At 45.0% G+C, this 23,542-nt stretch overlaps 1 pseudogene; it reads right to left on the bottom strand.

Annotated features, from left to right (window-relative positions):
• Positions 1-10,217: 10,217 nt before the first annotated feature.
• LOC141612967 (xyloglucan galactosyltransferase MUR3-like) overlaps positions 10,218-23,542 on the bottom strand; it is a 30,045-nt pseudogene continuing 16,720 nt past the window's right edge.

Here is a 23,542-nt window from a genome sequence, read left to right as displayed (position 1 = left end):
ACCTGCTGCGGAAGAGGAATAGGCAAGGAGATATGAATGGGCGTGTTGAAGACGCATGGTCACTGTTGCGTTGATTGACGTTCAACTGTTGCAACGATTGACATTCCGTGGTTGCATGTCTGGCACGTGTCTGTTCGCTGATTGGCTGACGCTTCATGGGCTGTGCCCTGATTGGTTCTTCTTCATGGGCTTTCTCCTATAAATAAGGCAGTTAGCCTCTGAAATTGGCTATCAATTTCATTTTCTCAAAATTTTTTCTCTTTCTAAACTTTCAAGGGCTTCTTTCTCTTCTAATCTTCAGAGTCGTTACCTCGGCTAGTGCTTTTCTTCAAGGTAAACAAACAAATTTTTCTCTTTTTGTAAGTTTTGTTGTAAACATGCCTTCTGCTGATGCCGGGCCTAGTAAACCGGCGCCGGGGGGGTTCCCCGTTGCGTCTTGATGGGGAGGAGATGCTAGACGCCATCCCGATAAGGTCTGGGGGCCCCAGGTCTCCTTTTTCTGAAGTTGATCCTCAAATTTTGGAGGAATGGGAGGATGAGGATGATGACGATTTCGGTGATGATGACGGTGATGATGCTGAAAGGGGTCACCCTAATGAGGGGAGGCAGTACGTCATGGATCACGGCGACGCCTGTAATGTCCGCCTTGACCGTGCTTGGACCCATAAGTTCGCCAGTTGTTCCGGCGAGACATATTTCGGGGGCCATTTTTTCTTTGGCAGGGGATACAAAATTGTTATCCCTGAGGAGGGTCAGGCCGTTTGTTGCCCTCCACCGGGTTGTACCGGTGTATACATCCGGCACTTGGAGTACGGGTTTCGGTTCCCGCTAAATGAGTATGTTGTGGCCATCATTAGAGCCATGAACGTTGTCGTGGCCCAACTGCACCCGTTGGCTATTAGGACCATAGTCGGCTTTGTCTGGCTTTGTCTCTTCAAGGGGGAGGTTCCAACGGTTAATTTGTTCCGTCGGCTTCACCACCTTCGGCCGTCGTTTTCTGGTCGCGTCGGATGGTACAGCGTGCAAATGGAGCCGGGTTACGTCTCCGTTGATAAACTTTCCTCCTGCAAAGGCTGGAAAGGTCGGTGGGTGTACGTTGAGGTGCCGGATGACTATCCGCTGCCCCGGTCCTTTCAGCACCAAGTTAATTTGCGGTGCGAGACTAAGGCAGAGCATGACAGATGGGTCACCCAGAAAAAGCTTAAGATAGACGCCGGCAAGGTCCCTCTTACGGCGGATGAGAAACTGGCGATGAGGCTTTTTGAGGCGGACAAGAGTGGGGTGCCGAAGTGATGGATTCCCCCAACGCAGATCATTCTTCAGGATGAGCTGCTCTGCCATGTCGGCCTCATACCGGCCCTAGCACAGGGTGAGTGGGGTCGGTGTGAGGCCCACCACTGCTCTCGATGTTTCTGTTCGTTTTGAATTTTGGTTCATTCCTTGCTTAACTCTTGCTTTGCTTCTTTTGCAGATCATTTTGGCGCGGACCTATCCGAGGATATTCTTAAGAGGATGGGGCTGCACAAGGATAAGACCGTTGCTAATTTGCATCCTAAGGCTTCAGCTCGTGACCGTAGAACGTCGCCGAATGATCTCATGGATCAGCAGCTGAAAGGCTTGAATATGGAGGCGGCCCAGGCGAAGGTTGCTAGTAGCATGGCGCGCCGAACGCGGAAAACAAAGTTTTCGGCGGCGACGGCGTCAACACCGGTTCCACCTCTCAACCCTTCCATCCAGAAGGAGACGGTGGAGATCGTTGATATCACCAATGGGGGGGACTCTGATGCGGAGGAATCCCTCCTTGTCCGTAAAAGGAAAGAGCCTGCTCCTGCCGCTACTGCTTCTGCTGCTGCTGCTGAAACTGCTGCCGGCGAGGAAACGCATCCTCCGACCAAGAAGGCCAAGCATGGTACAGATCTATCCTGTGGCTTAGTATTTAGCCGGTTCATCAGGCGTTCCTGATGACAGGCTCTTCGGTATGTCCATGTATGTTGACACAGATGTTTTAACTGAATTTTTGTAGATCAGCCGCTGTCGGCCGCCGCTCCTATTGAGCAGCAAGTGGAGAAGAACCCCGTGCAGGCTGGTGATCAAAACGTCGCCATTGGCTCTTCATCCCAGAAGGCTTCCCCCTCCCAACTTGTAGCGGAAAGCGCGAGGTTGATCAAGAGGCTAGCGAAGTGGAACGAGCTGACCGGTGCTCATATTATAGAGCAGGAGAAGGCCGCGGCTCAATCCGTTCTTGAGCTTACTGCCACTAAGAAGGTGGCCGTGAAGGTGAAGCTGGATCTCCTCGATGAGTAGAGGCTTAGGGGAGATGCTGAGAAGGCGCTCTTGGCTGAGAGGAAACTCAGGGAGGACGCTGAAAATGAGGTCCTTGCTGAGAGAGCCAAGGCCGAGGCTGCGGCGGCTGAAGTTGCCAAGCTGCTGGAGAAGTGTGACCTTGTTCAGAGGCACGCCGACCTCTACTTTAAGCAGAGGAATGAATTTAGGGGCCTGTTTCAGGCCCAGGGGAAGGTGGTTCGGAACAAGGATGCTATCATCGCCCAAAGGGAGGAGGATATTGAGATGCTCCAAACTGCTGTCCTCCCCAATATGTGCGCCCAATACCGGGACCTGGCTGAAGAAGCTGCCAGGGAAGTGATTGGGGAGCTCTTCCCTCTTGATGGCTCCTTTCCGTGGGACAAATTTGACGAGTTGTTCGACGACAAGCTCGAAGCTAAGGAGAAAGCCGCGGAGGAGAGGGCCAATGAGGAGGTAAGGGTGAAGATAGAGAAAGAGGTGACTGCGGAGAAGGCAGCCCTTGCTGAGAAGGCTAAGGCGGCCAAGGAGGAAGCCGAGAGGATGAAGGCAGCTGAAGCTGCTGAGGCTGAGGCTGCTAAGAAAGCCGAGGCTTCTGGGTCGCCCATCAAAGATGATGCTGCTACCGCTGCTGATGGCAAACAGCAACAGGCATAGGGAGACGGGCGGTCGTCACCAGGCTCACCCGGCGTCTCGGATAGTTTCAGCTGTTCGGGAGCCAATTATTAAGCCCTTCCTCCCTGCCATCTTTTGGCGCTTCAAATGATATGTTTGTAACCTTTTGCTTTTCTTTTCCTTGTATTTTCTACAACTTTGGTAGGTTGCGTTTTGGCTTATCCCTATGGGGACGGCCGTCGTCTGTATTCTCCTTACTTGTACCCCGTTATCACTTTAATAAGAGTTCGTTTCTTTTGCCTCCGGCTTGGCCGAGGTCTTTACCTCATCTTCGTCTGAGTTGTCTTCTTACGTTGTTAATTGAGCGCCTCTTTTGTTTTCGCCTCGGCTTGGCCTAGGCAGTCTAGAGTGCGTATCTCAACTGTGTTTAACGCTTCTAAGGCATGTTGATCGCTTTTGCGAGTATCAACTGCGTTGGCAGTGACTGCCGCGACGTCTGCTTCTTGTGGGTGACTGCCGCTCTTGTCGGTGTGACAGTGTGAGCCGGCGCCTGCCCCTTTGGTGGTGGCTGTCGTGGCGTCTACCACTTGGAGTGACTGCTGCGGCGTCTACCTCTTAGGGTGACCGCCGTAGCGTCTACTTCTTGGGGTGACTGCGACGACGTCTGCTTCTTGTGGGTGATTGCCGCTCTTGTCGGTGTGACAGTGTGAGCCGGCGCCTGCCCCTTTGATGGTGGCTGTCGTGGCGTCTACCACTTGGAGTGACTGCTGCGGCGTCTACCTCTTGGGGTGACTGCCGTAGCGTCTACTTCTTGGGGTGACTGCGACGACGTCTGCTTCTTGTGGGTGATTGCCGCTCTTGTCGGTGTGACAGTGTGAGCCGGCGCCTGCCCCTTTGGTGGTGGCTGTCGTGGCGTCTACCACTTGGAGTGACTGCTGCGGCGTCTACCTCTTGGGTTGAGTGCCGTAGCGTCTACTTCTTGGGGTGACTGCGACGACGTCTGCTTCTTGTGGGTGATTGCCGCTCTTGTCGGTGTGACGGTGTGTGAGCGCGCTGCCTTTGATGGTGGCTGTCGTGGCGTCTACCACTTGGAGTGACTGCTGCGGCGTCTACCTCTTGGGGTGACTGCCGTAGCGTCTACTTCTTGGGGTGACTGCGACGACGTCTGCTTCTTGTGGGTGATTGCCGCTCTTGTCGGTGTGACAGTGTGAGCCGGCGCCTGCCTCTTTGATGGTGGTAGTCGTGGCGTCTACCACTTGGAGTGACTGCTGCGGCGTCTACCTCTTGGGTTGAGTGCCGTAGCGTCTACTTCTTGGGGTGACTGCGACGACGTCTGCTTCTTGTGGGTGATTGCCGCTCTTGTCGGTGTGACAGTGTGAGCGGCGCCGCCTTTGATGGTGGGTGTCGTGGCGTCTACCACTTGAGAGTGGCTTGCTGCGGCGTCTACCTCTTGGGGTGATCGCGTAGCGTCTACTTCTTGGGGTGACTGCGACGACGTCGCTTCTTGTGGGTGATTGTCGCTCTTGTCGGTGTGACGGTGTGAGCGGCGCTTTGCCCCTTTGATGGTGGGCTGTCGTGGCGTCTACCACTTGGAGTGGACGGTACGGCGTCTACCTCTTGGGGTGACTCGCCGTAGCGTCTACTTCTTGGGGTGACTGCGACGACGTCTGCTTCTTGTGGGTGATTGCCGCTCTTGTCGGTGTGACAGTGTGAGCCGGCGCCTGCCCCTTTGATGGTGGCTGTCGTGGCGTCTACCACTTGGAGTGACTGCTGCGGCGTCTACCTCTTGGGGTGACTGCCGTAGCGTCTACTTCTTAGGGTGACTGCCGCTCTTGTCTGTGTGACAGTGTGAGCTGGCGTCTGTATCTTGCTAGTGGCTATGGGGGGAAATGAAAACTTTGATGGAAAACTTGGACGATTTTTCATTAGAGATCAACATGCGTCGGGGTGCCCACATTGGTCTTGGGTACCTCCGCCGCTATACAAAGTTTCTTTCTGAGATCGTTAATGTCCTAATGGCTCATCAAAGGCACACCCTCCCTAGTTAGCCGTCAGTTGCATCCATGAGGTCGCCCTCCTGTTGTAAGGATGGGTTTTTTCCCTTCTCTGACTTCTTTGCCACTTTAAGGGATTGCATGTTGCATCCTCTGGCAGATATCTGGACGTTGACCGCCTCGTCCTTCTCGTTTTTGGAGACGAGCTTATGCGCTTCCCCCCGGTCCGAGACATCTATTAGTGTCAGGGCCCGGATGGACATCACTGCGTCGGCCTCGCTCAGAGTGACTCGGCCTATGAGAACGTTGTAGGCGGATGAACCGTCAATGACCACGAACTCAGCTAGGACATTCTTAGCCGCACTCCCTTCGCCGAACATCACCGGCAGTCTGATTGAGCCTAGGGGTACCAGGCCGGCCCCGGAAAAGCTGTACAGTGGACTGGTGCAGGGGCTTAAGTCCCCGACTTTTAGACCGAGGTTGAGGAAGCACTCCCTGAACATGATGTTCGTGTAGGCGCCTGTGTCAACCAGGCACCTCTTGACCAGGTGGTTGGATATGGCCAAGTGGACTACGAGTGGGTCGCTGTGAGGGGCGATGACTCCCTCGTAGTCCTTCCTCCCAATAGTCATGTCGGGGATGTTGGAAGCGGGGGCCGCTGTTTTGGGCACAAAGTTGATGGCCTGATACAGCTCGTTCAGGTGCCGTTTGTGCCCATGAGCGGACCCGCCGTTCTCGTTGCCCCCGATGACCACATGGATCACTCCTATCCGTTCAAAGACGGATTTCTTATCTGAACCGCCGGCATCAGTCTTTTGGCCTTTGGCAACATACTTGCCGAGGCTACCCTTCCGGATCAGCTCTTCAATGGCATTCTTCAGATGCCGGCAGTTGTCAGTAAGATGACCGGTGTGGCCGTGGTACTCACAGTACTGGCTCGTGTCACCGTCTCCCTTTGGCTTGGGGGGCCTTTCCCACTTCTGACCCTCGCTTTTGCTTAGGGCGAAGACCTTGGCGGCCGATACGACCAGGGGGGTTTTCTCATTGTACCGCCTTTGGTAGTACGTTCCCGAACTCCCCCCGGCGCCTGCCGTGTTTTGCTTCCTGGCAGACTTGTCAGACCGTGATCTATTATTGTCACGGCGTCTTTCATCGGACTGTGACCTATTATTGTCACGGCGTCCTTCATCCGGGTTGTCCTCCCGGCGGCTCTTCTTTTCTGAGTGCTCGGCCTCGCTGGGGCCTACCCAGGTCTTGTGATAGTCCTCCACCTTGATGGCTTGGTCAGCCATCTTTCTAGCGGCATCTAAGCCCAGGCCTCCGCACTTGATGAGCTCGTTTTTTAAGTCTCCCCTTGGGAGGCCTTTCATCAGCGCGAATGCCGCCAGCTCGGGATTAATTTCTCGAATCTGCTGAACCTTGGCGTCGAAACTCTTCACATAGCTCCGCAGAGACTCGCCCCCCTCCTGTCTGATAGTTAGGAGATCCGATGTCTCCACGGCCCTCCTCTTATTGCAAGAGTACTGGGCTAAGAAGGCGTCCCTTAGGTCGGCGTAACAGTATACCGAGCCGTCGGGCAACCCCTTGTACCAACTTTGAGCCATCCCATGCAAGGTCGTTCGGAAGACTCGGCACTTGACTTCATCGGGTTGTTCCCACAACGACATGTACGACTCAAAAGCCTCAGCGTGGTCGGTGGGGTCGCTATCCCCTTTATACGTGAACGCCGGCAACTTCAGCTTGGTTGGCACGGTGGTTTCGAGGACATAGGCACTGAGGGGCTGTCTGACCACGTGTCGAACGACACGCGGCGATCGGCTCCTCGCATTCCTAGTCCGGCTCCTCTCCTCGTAGCGGGAGGGAATTCTTCTCCGGCTCGGGCTTCTTCTCTGGCTCTGCTGATTCGGACTCCTCTTGCTCCTTTGGGGTGTGCCTCGTTGGTGCCGCGGCGACGCTGTCCTCCCATGAGTGCGGGAAGGACCTAGGTCTACCACGACCACTCTGGGCTCCCCCGGCGTCTTGGCAGGGTCAGCTTCTCCTAGCGCTCCGTTCAAGTTTATCGGAGTCACATTTTGGGCCCTGGTCTCCTGGACGGGTTCCGCCGCTCTTGTCGGTGTGACAGTGTGAGCCGGCGTACTACCAATTAGGTCCAGGAGTATCTTCAGCTTGGCTGCATCAACCACGTGTCCCATGATGGTGACCTGGTCGGCGGGCAGCGGCGTATCTGGTGTTATTGGCATCCCGTATTCCGGTTGGATTACTCGGACGGTGGAGGGCTGCGCAACTCCAGAATTGTGGACGGTATCTTGGCATAGTTCGGTTTCGTCAGTTACGAATACCTCTTGTTGTTTCGACATCTTAGCTTATTGGGTGGGTTTTTGTTTTGATTTGATTTTTTTTTTGTTTGGGAATGAATGTGACTAACTTCTAGTGTCTTCCCCACAGACGGCGCCAATTGTTCCGGGTGTAATTCCAGAGCAAGTATTGTTACCACTCGTAGCTTGTAAAATGACGTCTTTGCTTGACTTCCTTCCTTGACCTCTCCTGAAACAATGAACAAACTGAGGGCTCAGCTTTGGCCGAGCGTACTCACTTCGACGCCCAAGTTAGTAAACTTAAAGAGATAAGTTGTTGTTACTTGGCCAAGTGTATTGTAGAGAGATAAGGAAGATATTACCAGATGAATAGTGATTCTTAGGTTAAATTGTGTATCTTTCCTCAATGAGGGTTGAGGAGTATTTATAGACTTTCACCTTTTGTCACGTAGTGGCCAAGTGGCTAATCAGGTGGAAAGACCGTTCTACCCTCGGCCGATGGACCCATGGCAGGCCGGCCGAGGGATCTTGGATATGAGTACGCGGATATGTGCCCCGGCTGGCTAGTTGCCTGGCCGAGACCTGAGTGACAGGCCGACAGGTGGCGTCGGTTAGGCTGTCTAAGTTGTTGACTTACTGTGGATATCTTTGACCTTGCTCAATATGTTGACTCGGTCAGCGGGTGCAGAATATGCCCCATCAGTTCGGATTTCATGAGTTTTCCACTTTATGAACTATTTTCTACTTCCTTCGTCCCCGTGAATAGTTTACAGTTCCTTTATTTTTGTGAGAGAAAATAAAGTAAGTATAAACTATCAGTAGGTCTCATGAGATACCGTCTCTCACTAATTTAGTGAGAGACATAATAGGGAAAAAAAATATTCAGTGGATCCTTCACCCCATCATGTGAGAGGTCTCTCAATAACGCTATTAAGAGACAGTAATGGCTATAAAGTTCCATAGCTATTAAGAGACAGTAATGGCTATAAAGTTCCATAACTTAAAACACTAGTCAACAAGGGCATACACAATTCTGCAAGTGTTCTTGTTAATTCAACATGGCTATGCATTCTTTGTTTTATGGCCTCTAAAGACACATACATGCTCTCAAGGCTACAATATCTTCTTGTGATTGTTGGTTGTGGCCATGGCTATAAAGTTCCATAGCTATTCAGAGAATCGACTCGATTTGCGTTTGAAAAAAGATTTGGGACTTTTATTGTATTGCTTGTTATGTACTCCGTATGTTGGTAGGAGGATGTACTTCGAAAGAGTTGGGACACACATGCCTAAGCAAAAATTAACACCTAATTAGCTTTTCTAATACATTGCATGCATATCCCTTATTTAAAGGTTTATTACTTTATGTAAAAACTCGGCTACGACTCTGAAACTCTCTTCACCCTCCTTACGCATTTCACTTTTATTTAGTGTGCATCGAGCTCCTTCTTCTAGTTCTTCTATATGCTTGTATACTTTTATTATTGGTAACTCATTGAGCGTTGACTCATTAATATCATCTCGGGTTACTTCTACTCTTATAAATTTTAGATCATCTCTTATCTGCAAGTAGAATCGAGAGACTCTCTGAAAGTCCCGAAGAATTTGTTCGTTATCTTTTTCACTTTCATAGAACAAGACGATAAAGTCCAAATTCGAAGTCCTCTCGAATTCCGCCAACTGTTCCAATGACATAACTTCAACCAAATCTTTCGTGTTGTATGTTTCTCCATTCGCCAAATATATAGGTACTAATTCAGCATTTAAATCAATAGGCATCACGGAATCCTCAACAATTCCTTCTTTTACAATCCACTCAAAAGCCATCGGGGCCGTGTATCCTTTGCTATTAATATCGTCACAATTTTTGATCACTTCTATTGCCGACAATTTGGGAATATTAGCACCAGTTTTCAAGTTGATAACTGCACGAGTCGCTTCCGAAACCGTGAAGCCATAGCATACACAATTTTCCCCTTGATGTACCATATGATTAGGACATAGGGCACTTTCACTATAGACAGAACAAGGCCAAGAAAATTCGTCAACACGGGTTGCGCCGGATGTATCTATTAGATAGTTTAACGTCCTATTACTTGCCATTCTCTTACCTGCTACCTTTATGTGGTTCGGATAGTCGGCTCAATCTGGTTCGGATTACCGGATGGTTTAGACCAAAAAAAAAATAGAAAAAAAATAAGAGACGGAATATTTTGACGAATTGTATTGTATAATTTTTATTTATTAATCACAAGCTAGTTATTTATACAAGAATTATGAGATATAGAAGATATAAAATACAGAAAGACTAGAGTTTTAGAGGATCTCAAAAATATACTCTGTATATTACTTGGAAATCAAGTGTAATAATATAATAATAACGTTATAGAAAGAATAATAGGAAAATATCCTTAATAAATTGAAAAGATATGTTCACACTTCACAGTTGTCTTTTTGGAGACAATAGGAAAGGTTTTATCACATATCACGGATAGTGATAGGGCGTCACCGGGTGACGCCCAAATTGGGTGCCACCCTCTCACAACCATTTTTAATTGAAGGGGTCCTCACTCACCCCATGTGAGAGGGTGGCGCCCTTTCATTTTCCGTCACAACAATGGGGTTGAAGCTTGAAAGCCACATTAACCCTGGAAAAAGTGTTGGTTTGAATGGATTTATAACTCCGTTGTAAATTATTTTTGTTTACAACGGTCATAAACAAGAATTTATGATTACTAATAAATGATTAAATAATGATAAATTGTGTCGTTTTTATGTAATGAGACTGTCTCTCAGTGCAAAATCGTCTCATGCAATAGTTACTATCCACGTATAAGATGCCTTGATCAAATGTCAAGAAGGAATAAGTCGCAGCACCAAAAACAGAAAAAAAAAAAAAGTTCAGATAAAAGACTAATAAGTAATGAACTGTACTTGGTTCTTACTGAAATTGTAAAATACAAATTTGAAAACAAAAATTAAATTTATAATCTTAGAAATTTGTGAAATTTCTAGTATCAAATGATCCAGAAAAGTAAGGATCCCATTCATGTTCCACCAATTTTCCAAGCCATCTATACTTCCAAGATTGCGTCTCATCATACTCGAAACTGTCACTTTTTCCTGCCTTCATATCGTCTTTGATCCTCTCTACTCTGTGGAGCACCCCTTTTATCGTTTCATCAAACGCGTCTTCTACTGTCTCAAGTCTGCACCTTGGATCAGCATATACTATCTTTGGTATTAACTTTATGATTTGTTCCCTCATTTCGACAACTTTCTGTGGCGGTATATTCTCCAACACGGTTTGTATGCTTACTTTTCCGTCTCTTATGTCATACATAGAGATAAATACCGAGTATTTGGTGAAGTCGTGAGGGAAATGCCATAAATATTGTATGTAAGCTGAACCTGGATGGAAGAAAACAGGAATGCAACCTGCAAACAAAATTCAGCATTTTGGAATGTCTTCATTAATTCCGCCGGTTTATGGCACTTGTTTTTCCAATTATTGCAGTGTATCATCATACATTTTCTTGACTTTTCGCATTGGTTTATCAACTGGTTCCTGATTGAGTCGGGTCTGTCGGGTCTTGGAGGTCCGGCAAAGCAAAACAAGTTCTTTCTTTTCTGTCTTCTCATCCGGTTTTGCCATTCAAACACTTCATCGTCATTTCCCGGGTGAAAATAAGTTGGGTAAGGTATTCCGAAATCATTATTATTCCACGGTGATGACTCGATTACCAAACCCGTCATGTTTTTTACTTCCGGTAAATAAAGAAATTTAGTCCCCCAGTTGGGATCCTTTGAATTTGCTGACCGTCTAAAATCCCAAGTAATTCGACCTGCAACAAAGAAATGGTCTCTACCTGACCATCTCTTCCACTCTGGCTTCCTCTTCAAAAGCTTCACGAGCTCAAACCCGCTTGAATCCCTTACATTCGAGTCTGTATTCCACAAATGTCGCGCCACATCAAGCCCCGTGTAAAATGGGACAAAGATAGCTGATGCTTTAGATGAATCAGTTGTCAAACAATCATATTGCTTCATTCTATTATGAAAAATCATCTCTAGTAAGAACTGATTTGTAGCAAACCACCCGTGTTCAGAAAAAACTCGGTCCGAGTTAGGAAGACTAGGGCCTAACCCGAAATTCCTCACATATTGGCACATGTCCATCCATAAGTCAATAGATTTGCAATCCCTTAGTAAATCCAACTTAAATCTTCTAGGAAGAGTTTGTATGTATACGTACCGGCCTGAACATGACTTTTCATCATACGTCCTTTCCGTGACACACTTCCTTGGTGGCGGTGGTGGTGGAGACGGTGGTGGTGGTGGTGATACTGGCGGTGGAGGGGATAAATTTACGTTTCCCTCCACCGTGTTTGAACCATATTATTGGATTGTTTGAATACTTTTAGACATAACTAAGTTGGACGAAGTACGGGCTTTAAAACTGGTTATATGATTATAAATAAGAGTCTCATAAATATTTGTTGAGTCTCATAAATATTGTTTTAAAGAGCTCTTAAGATTTTCTATCATTATCTACAATATGATATAAAAAATAAAGTGGAAATCGTTGGGAACTACCCAGGAAAGAGTTAAGAACATGAACAGGAAAATCAAAAAATACAAAATTAAAGGTTTTACTAATGGTAGTCTCCTGACACAGTACAAAACTAAAGATTTTACTAATGGTTGTCTTCTGAATGCAGTAATAAAGCGTTAATGAGTCGTTATATGTACGATGTAGAGATCCCTATCTAATTAATGATCGAGACTAAGAGGTTTTACCTTTAAAGAAAAATAATATGTATACAGTAGTGGTTTTTTTAAGAAGAGACATGTAATTCTTGGTATGTTATATCTTTCACATTGAAAAATAATGTAGGCATGTGTAGATACCTCATTTCTGCACCTCCCGCAAACCACCCGGTGATGATTGGGCCGCATGTTTGATACGCGGAACGATTTGTGACAATTCGTAAGATTATCGTCAAGTGATTGCTCAAATATTAATGTCTACCTCTTAGTTGTCATCTACGTGCCGATACGGTCGTTTTGACAGTAATTAGAGTACATTTGGAGTCCGGGCCTAAAACCATCTTCATTTTCTGATAACCATTAAATCCCGAGTCAGAATATTCTGGAATGTTCCGGATATTTCTATTCCATATTTCGCAATTTTAATCCTTTGATAAACAAATCTCCGTAATATCCACACAAAATATTAAGGAAAACCAATTTATTTCCGTCCTACCATAACTCAAACACGGAAATCTTTCTTCCGCAGGAGGAAACCCCTTGGGAACAGACGCAGCAGGTGCTGCGCCTCTTCCAAGAGACGCAGTGGCTGCTGCGCCTCTTCCCAGGCCCTTTTCTGCGTATTTCTCATATCTTTTTCATATCTTTCCGAGATTCACTTCCAAAGAGTCTCCGAAACTGTAACGCCCCGTAAATTTCGGACCGTTAATATGTTTCGAAAATAATTAATTAATCAAGTAAAATTTGACAATAATGTACTTAAAGTAAAAAAATAATTCAAAGAAATATAATTTTATTATATTTTGAAGAAAATTATTTATTTTGATAGTTTTGAAATGTTTAAAAATAGTTTAAACCGTGTAAAATCTTTTATTTCGAAATAAGGGCGTATCGGGGGGGAAATGACAATTCGTTTGAACGTTGGGTAAATGAATTTGGAAATGGGTCGTATGAATACTCAATTTTATTGTAATCCCGTGTTTAAAGACTTTGGACTTGACGGAATTTGCGTTTGACTTACGGATTTAATTATTATTGAAACGAGACCTAGTTTTGGCTATTCTATTAGTAAACCCTTTACACTTTTGATTTGTATATAATTTGAAGGGACATATGTCTCCTTTTCTATTTTGGGTTTGTATCACTATATTTCCGCGTCTTAAGTTATGTATGTAAATTAGTTTATCAGTTGTTGCAGGGTTTTTGACACTCTTCATGAGTTGGAATTGGTTGTGAATGGTTTAGTTAGAAAATTTTTTGAAATTGCAGGTTTTTGGACTAGTTGAACCATTTACAAACATATCCTACCAGTTTTTCTGTAGAATTTACGTATATAATTAAGGCTAGATTTAAGGGTGTCACAGAAACCCTATTCCTTCACGTGATTAGTATAAATAGGAGCCTTCGCTCCTCATATTTCTCACGCGAGTGTCCGCCCTTCTCTTCTCCCTTTGCATTCTAGACTTTGTTCTTACTTTTTGGCGTCTACGTGCTCGAACTTTCGACCACGTAAGCTCGGATCCTTCTGAGTACCAGCCTCTCCGTTTGCATGACCGACCAATTTGACCAACTCCACAATAATCAACTTAATTAATTAATCGTTTTCCTCTTACGAGGGCACTTTCTTTACATTCGCGTCGAGCATCACTAATCGATATCTTAGTCCTTCTCGTTTCGTCAAACATGTAAGTCCGAGGGTGTAAATCTCTCTTCTATTTATTGTATTTACGTTTTGTATAATCAATTGTAAGATTTATGTCGAAAATACCGATTAAAACCGATTTCTAAAACCATGCTTTAAAACCTCTTTTTACGGATTTTCTGTAGACTGACAGTCGAGAAAGGACGCAGCAACTGCTGCGCCTCTTCGAAGGAGCGCAGTTCCTGCTGCGCCTCTTCGTGAGGCTGCCGCAGTTCCTGCTTCCTTTCTTCTTCTTCGTCCTCTGTAATTCGTTTTCTTGTTTTATTTGTATTCGTTTGTTCTGTATTTCTTCGTCATAATAGCATATTATTTCACATGCATATTATTCATCATCATTAACATGTTTAATTCATCATAAATCCGATTTAAATCCCAAATAATCCAATATTTGCGGGTTTTCGTCATTAAATTCAATTCCGGGTTGTAGAGATTCAATTCATCAATATTGAGTTTCTGGAATTCGTCTTTGATATATTTTCATCTGTCTTTTGTCATATTTATCGCATATTCATCATTAATCCATTATATTTAGCTAATTGAATCAATTTATGTCACTAATTAATATTGTTCACTTCTGTAATTAATCCATCTTAAATCCGTCTCACTCATATTTTCCTGTTTTTATGACCCATTCATATGCTAAATAACCTATTAATCACTTCCATCCGAGTAAATAATTTAATTGATCTTTAAAATCACCAATTAGCATTAACGGCTTGCAATTACGGCTTCACAGCCAGAACTGAGCCAAGGAACAGACGTAGCGTCTGCTGCGCCTATTCCAAAGGACGCAGCGCTGCGTCTGTTCCTGGCTGAGTTCTGTCCCTGAACTCCGTTTCTGCCTTGACGTAGTTTAATTAGCTTACGTAATTAATTAACTATTACCTGTAATATCGCTAATTCCTGTTCGTTTGCTCTGTTAATTCTATTCTTTTATTCTTTTCCTCAAATTATCTGTTTTAAAGGTATTTTCGACATAAATCGCCTGATTCATTGTAATTATTGTAATTTTCATTATTGTAATTTATAATTATTGTATTTATTTTATTGCTTGAATGTTTTCACATGTAATTGAGCCTTAAATCCTACTTCGACCTAATTGCATGATAAATTACTTGTTAACCGACTTAGTATTAATCTTCACATGTTAGGATTAAAACTTGGATGTTGCATTGCATGCATACAATCGACGATATATCGAGTACGAATAACTTCCCTAATCATTAGTAGAGGCCGCTATCGAGGCGGGCGGGATTAGGTGTTCGATCAAAAGAGATTCCTAATACGTACCCTCACCCGTGTTCATTGGCATCCACGAGAGTCATTCTAGACATAGAATGCTAAGGGTAACGATTGCTTAGTGTTCATGTCTTTACTTCATGTCTTTACTTTATGTCTTGACATGACATGAGGTATTCGAACGGTTCCAATTTCCCATAAAAATTGGTGGCGACTCCATACAAAAATGCAAACGCTTATTTCTCTTTTCCATCCCAAGCGCCCCCGTGGGCGGCCCGCTGTCCACAGTTTGGCGACTCCGCTGGGGATAATACACTTACGTGTAGCTAGGGTGAAACTTGAACAAGGTTAGGGAATAATTTGTACAAGACAATTGTCGGTTTTCATAACTCGGTCTTCCTAGACCGTTTTACTCGGCCTTCCTAGGCCCAACCCAACCTATTCGACCAATCGTCCCGTCTAAACGGTCCTAATTCTTATTTGGGCCTAAGGATGAATAGCGATTGACGTCATCCATACCATGATGCTTACTCTTGTTTGCATCAAAGGCCTTCACTACTTGAGGAAATGGACTAGGAATCGGCCTTACTCTTGTTTGGCACGAGCCTCTCCACAGACTTCGGGTTTGATGGTTCGGTATGGCAACCCACCCTTTAAACCAAAACCCTTTTAAATGCACTCAGCATCCCGTTATAATGCTTGTGTAAATGTGTATACCTTACATGATCACCATTTCTAAACGAAACCATGACGATTTTTTCAAAAAAAAATCAAAACCTTTTCTTAATCAAAAATTTCGAAAATAGGCTTTTAATTAGCGCAAAATCCGGTCAAAACTCTGTCCGTTTGTCGTGTCAAAACTCGGGCCGCAAGCCCATTTCAAAACCTCACTTCGAGTCCACTCCTACAACTACACTACAGTTGGCTAGGACACACATTTTCAAAAAAACCTTGTCTTTCTTCAAAGCTCATTCAACACAAGTGGCACACACCCACTTCACGAGTCAAAACATTTCTTCTTTTAGCAAGTGTGTTAGAATGGTCGATCGTGTTTTGATTCGTCGCCGATATCTTATCCAGTTTTCAAGATGCCTGGATCCAGTGATGAAACAAACCTCCACCAACTTCAAGATGGTAATGATCGAATCCTAGCCGCGCTAGCCCAAATGCAAGTTACCCAAGAACAAACCTATGACCGCCTTGAGCTCATCGAGGGCCGTATCTATGCCGTAGAGGGAAGGTTGCCTCCTCATGAAAGTGAAGTACTACGTAACTCCGATGATGAATCTAGGGATGAAAATCCTCTCATGGGGATGACTATAGCTGAGAAAAGACTCCAACATCTAGAGGAGCAATTGATGTACCTTAAGGGGAATGATATTTACATGGAGAACAATCGCAAGTATGAGGCCGTCAATTCCAAATTGCCAACTAACTTCAATATGACGGATATCCCTAAATTCAAGGGGCACGAAAACCCTTTGAACCACATCCGTGCCTTCAAGGATTACATGTCTATCAAAGGCATCAAACCCGAGATGTTCTTAAGGATATTTCCTTCATCTCTTGACACTATCCCGAAACAATGGTTCTACTCCTTAGATCATAAGAAGGTCGCTACTTGGGAAGATGCCGAAATCGAGTTCTCTAAACAATATGCGGATAATGCCGAGATCCAAGTAAACATGCGTACTCTAGAGGTTCTTATCCAAAATGACAAAGAAGGATTCACCGACTTCCTAAGTAGGTGGAGGAAGACTAGCACTCAACTAGTTGAGCGCCCGGATGAGGCTACCCTTGTGGAGAAGTTCGTGGATAATTTCAAGCCCATCTATGCCAACCATTTGAGATATCAAAACATCAAAAGTTTCAAGGACTTAACTGTACTAGGGACAAGGATTGAAGATGACATCCGTAAAGGACTCTTGTCCAAAACGGTAGGTCGAGGATATCAAGGTTCCACAAGTCGTTCATACGGCTCTACTGGCAAGACCGATGAAGTTAACCTTCTCGAGCCATCCAAGAAAAATACCCCACCAAGGAAATTCACAAATCTTGGGGACACGTACTCCAACGCTCTAAAAAGGTTAATGAAGCAAGGTAAACTCCAACCCATAGGGCCTACTCCCGAACCCGAAAGGAAGTCCAAATTCTGGGACGAGAACTCATACTGCTAATACCATAGGGGCAAGGGGCACGACACAAAAAAATGCTACAAGTTGAAAAACGTGCTTCAAGACATGATTGAAGATGGTCGATTGCCAATACCACCGGGAGGTAAACCCAACAACACTCAGAATCCTCTTGGAGTTCTGGTGATCACAAGTGACGAATCTGCCTTAGATTGCTCACACCTCATTTCTCCCATCGAAAATGAAATCCACGCAATCGAGAATGAAGGGTTCTACTCTACTATATCCCCTACCATTTCCGACTTCATCATATGGGCAAGGAGTGTGGATAGACAAGTTTGAGAATTAGAAAATGTGGTGACAACTTTACATAATCCCAACGCAACACCCGAAGAACATGTGCCACTAATCTTCTCTCAAAATGCCACTATGCAAGAAATAATCACCGTGGTTGATAAACTAGTTGACCAAATCATACGACTAGAAGATGAAATCATGAGAATGAGGGAACTAGCTGCAATCAATGGAGTTTGGGCCGACGATGATGAGGATGAGTATCTCACTGAAAACTCTCTAGTCAAAGAAATAGTCCAAAACGGTGAAGATCAATATGTGGACCACCTAACTCGTTCGGGCCGTCCATATCAAAGCACTACTCAAAACGGTCCCACCAACGTTGTCACACCAAATGACAACGAAGATGACCCCACCGATCATTTGCTCAAGCAATTACAGAAAACAAAGGCTGATCTTTCAGTCTGGCAATTAGTAGCAAGCTCATTCCCACATCGCCAAGCTTTACTGCAAGCTTTGGCCAAACTAAATGTAGCACATAACTCCACTCCCGAAGATGTAGTCAACTTGGTCTTCCAAGAATCACCGAGGATAAGTAATCCTATTACTTTCTCAGACGAAGATTTGCCACCTTTTGGCGCTAGTCACAACCTTGCTCTTTACATCACTGTCATTTGTCTAAAGAAGAACGTGCCAATGACCTTGGTAGATGATGGATCTGCGGTCAATGTCATACCCCTTAAAACGGCATACAAGCTAGGCATGAAAGAGTCGGATTGGACCCCTACCAATCAAGGTGTGCGCGCATATGATGGTACACGACGAAAGGTGATGGGACTTGTTAACCTAACCATAGCCACGGGACCAATTGAACGAAAGGTTAACTTCCAAATAGTGGACATCAAAGCTTCCTTCAACATACTTCTGGGAAGGCCTTGGATTCACGCTTACAAAGCGGTAACATCCACCCTTCAACAAAAGATCAAAATCCCGCTAAATGGCAAAGTAGTGACGATCACTTCGTCACCCATCAAGGCAATAATCGAGAAACAATCAAACAATCAAGTCCTTGCGGATCCCGTATATGAACTTGGGGGCTTCCAAAGTGTAAGTGTCATAGAAAGTGAGCTAGCACCCTTATACTATAATCCCTACTCCAACTTGGTGGTCAACCACATACTCAAATCCCAGGGATACTTCCCTGGAATGCCTTTAAATCCTATTCGGAAAAACACCTTCGCACCATACAAGGAACGCAACTCAAAAAGGATACCACTTGGGCTAGGGTACAAACCCACAAAAGAGGAGGTTCTCGAAATGCTTGCTCAAGTTCAAAACCGCAAATACGTAGGAGTCCAAATGCGACCCTACCGCCCTACTTTAAATGGGTACTTTGTTCAAGAAGGAAGTCTAGAACTCTTTCACGGATTTCCCGAGCCTTGGCATTATCTCGAGAAGAAGCTAGCTGGAATCGAGATCTTTCACGATTGCTACTTTATCCCTCCAAAAACGGTTCCTACCGTCAAAATCCGTCAAGCACCTTGCTTAGACGAACAAGCTGTTAGCCTATTGTTTGGAGAAGATCGATTTGTTAGGGCCGCGCAGGATGAGATCATTACCATGATACTTCAGGACGATCACTTCAACCCTACTGCATTAGTCACAGAAACCAACGCAAAACAGCAAAAAGGATGGAGAAAATCAATCAAGTGGACCAACAATCAAGGAAGACTCTTCAAGCTCACCACTGGAGAAGGAGAAATGTTCAAAGGAGAACCAGAAGACGACGAGTTCGAGTCGGAGTCGGAGTCAGAGTCGGAGTCTAGAGAAGTCATTAGAGAGTCTACTCCTGTCGTCATCCCCACTCCCCTTGTTTCTCCTAGCTTAGCCTCGAGTAGTCACAGTAGTTCGGGAAATGACTCAACCACTGTCCCTTTGCCGCCACTGACCATGGATCAGTTGGCTTCTTTGTTTCAACTCTACTCAAATTTTAATATGAATAAATCAGGTTCTGCTTACTCTCTGTGTTCTTTTGAGTGCAATTCTGTTTACGGTGATACTGAGGATGACCAAGACCCAGACTTGACCGAAATACCTCACTACGTAGCCAAAGAAATACTACAGGAAGGGGAAGGGGGACCGGTAATAGAGGACACCGAACCCATCAACGTAGGAACCGAACTAGAACCCCAAGAACTTAGGATAGGGACTACCTTGAGCTCTAATGAAAGGGCCGATTTCATAGACCTCCTAAATGAATTCAAAGACGTTTTCGCTTGGTCCTACAAAGACATGCCAGGGATCGACAGGGATATCGCCGAACATAGGATTCCGATTAAGCCATGTTTCAAACCTGTGAAACAGAAGCTCCGACGAATGAGGACGGAATGGGCTCTAAAGATTAAGGAAGAAGTGGACAAGCAATTCAAAGCCGGGTTCATCAAAGTTTCCGAGTATTCTGACTGGGTAGCTAACATAGTACCCGTACCCAAAAAGGATGGGAGAATCCGTGTTTGTGTTGACTTTAGGGACTTAAACAAAGCAAGCCCAAAAGATGACTTCCCTCTACCTCATATCGACAGATTGGTGGACAATACTGCAGACCACGCGTTACTATCCTTCATGGATGGGTATGCGGGTTATAATCAAATCAAGATGGCCATGGAAGATATGCATAAGACCGCATTCGTCACTCAATGGGGAACCTATTTCTATACGGTCATGCCGTTTGGATTGATCAACGCCGGAGCTACATATCAACGCACCGCAACTACACTCTTACATGACATGATGCACAAAGAAGTTGAGGTATACGTAGACGACATGATTGTCAAATCCAAAGAAAGAGAGGGACATATTGCGAACCTTCGCAAGTTCTTCGCAAGGCTACGAAAGTACAACATGAGACTCAATCCTTAGAAATGCACATTCGGGGTAACATCGGGCAAACTCCTGGGATACGTCGTTAGTCAAAGAGGCATAGAAATAGATCCTTCTAAAATCAAAGCTCTGATCGAAATGCCACAACCTCAAACAGAAAAAGAAGTCAGGGGATTCCTGGGAAAAGTACAGTATATTAGTCGATTCATATCGAAACTTACGATGATTTGCGAGCCTATCTTCAAAAGACTCAAGAAGACGGACCGCACCATGTGGGATGATGATTGTCAAAAAGCGTTCGACCAAATCAAGGAGATATTGGCCAAACCGCCCGTGCTCATGCCACCTCAACGAGATCAACCTCTTGGTTTATATCTCACAGTAACCGAAACCGCCATGGGTGCCATGCTAGCTCAAACTGTAGGAAGTGAAGAAAGAGCTATCTACTACCTTAGTAAGAAGTTCTTGGAGTACGAGTGTAAATATTCACAACTCGAAAAGACATGCCTCGCTCTTGTGTGGGCAACGAAGAAGCTACGCCACTACATGCTTAGCTACTCTGTTAAAATATACTCCAAAATGGATCCAGTCAAATACCTCTTCGAGAAACCCGTCCTCAACGGACGTCTAGCAAGATGGACTTTGATGCTCTCGGAATTCGACCTCAAATACGTGCCTCTGAAAGTCATAAAAGGGCGTGCCGTCGCCGAGTTCTTCGCAGAAAATCCCATCAATGACGCACAAACGATAGAGACTTGGTCATTTCCAGATGAAAATATACTCCAAACTGATGTAGATTCCTGGGACCTTTACTTTGATGGAGCCTCAAACTTAAGAGGATTTGGAATAGGAGTGTTGCTCATTTCTCCTGAAGGCGAGCATACACCAATCTCTGTCAAACTCGACTTCGAGGTGACAAATAACGCTACAGAATACGAGGCTTGTCTCATTGGACTACAAGCGGCAGTGAGCTTAGGCATTAAGAACCTCCGCGTACATGGGGATTCATCACTAATCATCAATCAAGTTACAGGATCTTGGAAAATTCGAAGCGAAAGCCTCGCGCCTTATCAAGCTAGAATAGACCAAGTTGCCCAATTCTTTGATCACGTGACATACCTACACTTACCGCGGGAAGAAAATCAATTTGCAGACGCTCTTGCGAAACTCGCATCTTTGATTAATATGCCAGATCATATGGTGGAAATGCCTTTGTGTATCGAACGACGGTCAGAGCCGGCCTATGTACACCAAATCACCGATGAAGAGGAAATAGCGCAGGAACCCTGGTTCCAAGCAATCCTGAACTTCAAGCTTAATGGTACCTATCCACCCGATATGGACAAGAGGGGACAACGCGCTATACGCCTACTCGCTTCCCAATACATTCTCATGCAAGGAGAATTATACAAAAGAACACCTCTTGGTGTAATCTTACGTTGCCTTGATCATTCACAGGCACGAAAGGTGATGGAAGAAGTCCACGATGGAGAATGCGGTCCTCACATGAGTGGGCCCATGATGGCAAAGAAAATCACACGTTTGGGATATTATTGGACCACAATGGAATCCGATTGTATCAAATACGTAAGACATTGCCACAATTGCCAAATCTTCGGAAATGTACAACATGTCCCCCCTTCATTGCTCTATACAATGACATCTCCTTGGCCATTTTATGCATGGGGAATTGACATAATCGGGAAGATAACTCCAGCCGGAACAGGAGGTCACTGTTTCATTCTAGTGGCAATCGACTATTTCACCAAATGGGTAGAAGCGGCTTCCTACACTAGTCTTACAGCGAAAAATGTGGCAAAGTTCATACAAAACAACATCATCTGTCGATACGGTTGCCCACATGAGATCATTAGTGATAATGGATCACATTTTCAAGCTGAGACTGAGCAATTGCTAGCCAAATACAAGATTAGGCATCACCACTCTTCGCCCTATAGACCACAGACTAATGGCGCGGTAGAGGCGGCAAACAAGAATGTTGTCACGATTCTCAAGAAAATGATCGACAACTATCGAGTTTGGCCAAGCAAGATACCCTTCGCTCTGTGGGGATATCGCACATCTGTTAGGACGCCCACTGGGGCTACTCCTTTCTATTTGACCTACGACATGGAAGCCGTACAACCAGTCGAGTTAGAAATACCATCCTTGCGTATTTTACTCGAAAGTCAAATCCCAGAAGCCGATTGGAAGAGGGATAGATATGAAGAACTCATCCTCCTGGATGAACGTAGGCTACGCGCATTGCATAATGTCCAAACATATCAAGCACGCATCAAACGAACTTTCAACAAAAGAGTTAGGCCAAGAAACATCAAGGAAGGAGACTTAGTGCTTAAATCGGTTAGAGCCCTTTTACCTGTCGACCCACGAGGAAAATTAAAACCTAATTGGGCCGGACCATTTCTAGTCAAATCCATACTTCCAGGGGGTGCGGTTAAAATCACAAACTTAGACGGGAATGAGTTTTCCAACCCGACAAACCTTGACCAACTAAAACGGTACAATGCCTAGAATAGGAACAAAAACGCGCCTCGCGTGACCCCACGTGTCTCTCTTGTGACACTAAAAAAACGGCCCCTGGCCAAGCTGAAATAATCTAATGTCATTATGCTCTTGCATCCTGACATATTTGTCGTCCTCGTATCATCAAATAAACGGATCTGCACCTTCAGAACAAGCAAAAAGCTCATGCTTCTTTTCTAAAGTTCATTACAAGCTCTTGCTTAGAACAATTATTCTTTTACATTTACTCGAACTACGCGCAAGGGTTTGATTTCGCTTTTTAAGTGAATACGTAGGCAATCCTTCACGGGATTCAACCCATCTATTTTAAAATGTAAATAGAAGGACATTTGCATCGCATTTGAAATTCGATAAGAATAATAAATAGAAAATCACAACGGTTTCATAACCATTTAACCTTTTTTATTTCATTCATTCTAATAATAATAGTACGCTACATAATAAAAATAGAATAGGCTAGGATTCTAAAAATCCCACCTTTTTATTACGACAATAATAATAATAATAATGAAATAATAAAGAGACTCGGGCTATTCCTCCATTTTCCCCTTGCCCTTGTCATTCTTGTCATATTTCTTGTCACGACCTCGAGCCGGGCGCTCTTGCACCACTTCAGATCTGATCACCAACGGTCTTTCTCGAGGCCTAGACTTTCCATCCTTGCCCATCACCATCTCTACGACAGGAGTAGTCTTTGGTTTCTTCGAAGGATGAACCATTTGAAACCCGGCTTCTTCTTCTCCCTCTGTCAGA

This window comes from Silene latifolia, chromosome 11 (assembly GCF_048544455.1).
Source record: "Silene latifolia isolate original U9 population chromosome 11, ASM4854445v1, whole genome shotgun sequence".
NCBI classification, from domain to species: Eukaryota; Viridiplantae; Streptophyta; class Magnoliopsida; order Caryophyllales; family Caryophyllaceae; genus Silene; species Silene latifolia.
The sequence above is the reverse complement of the archived record's forward strand: the minus strand, read 5'-3'. Positions and strand labels throughout refer to the sequence as shown.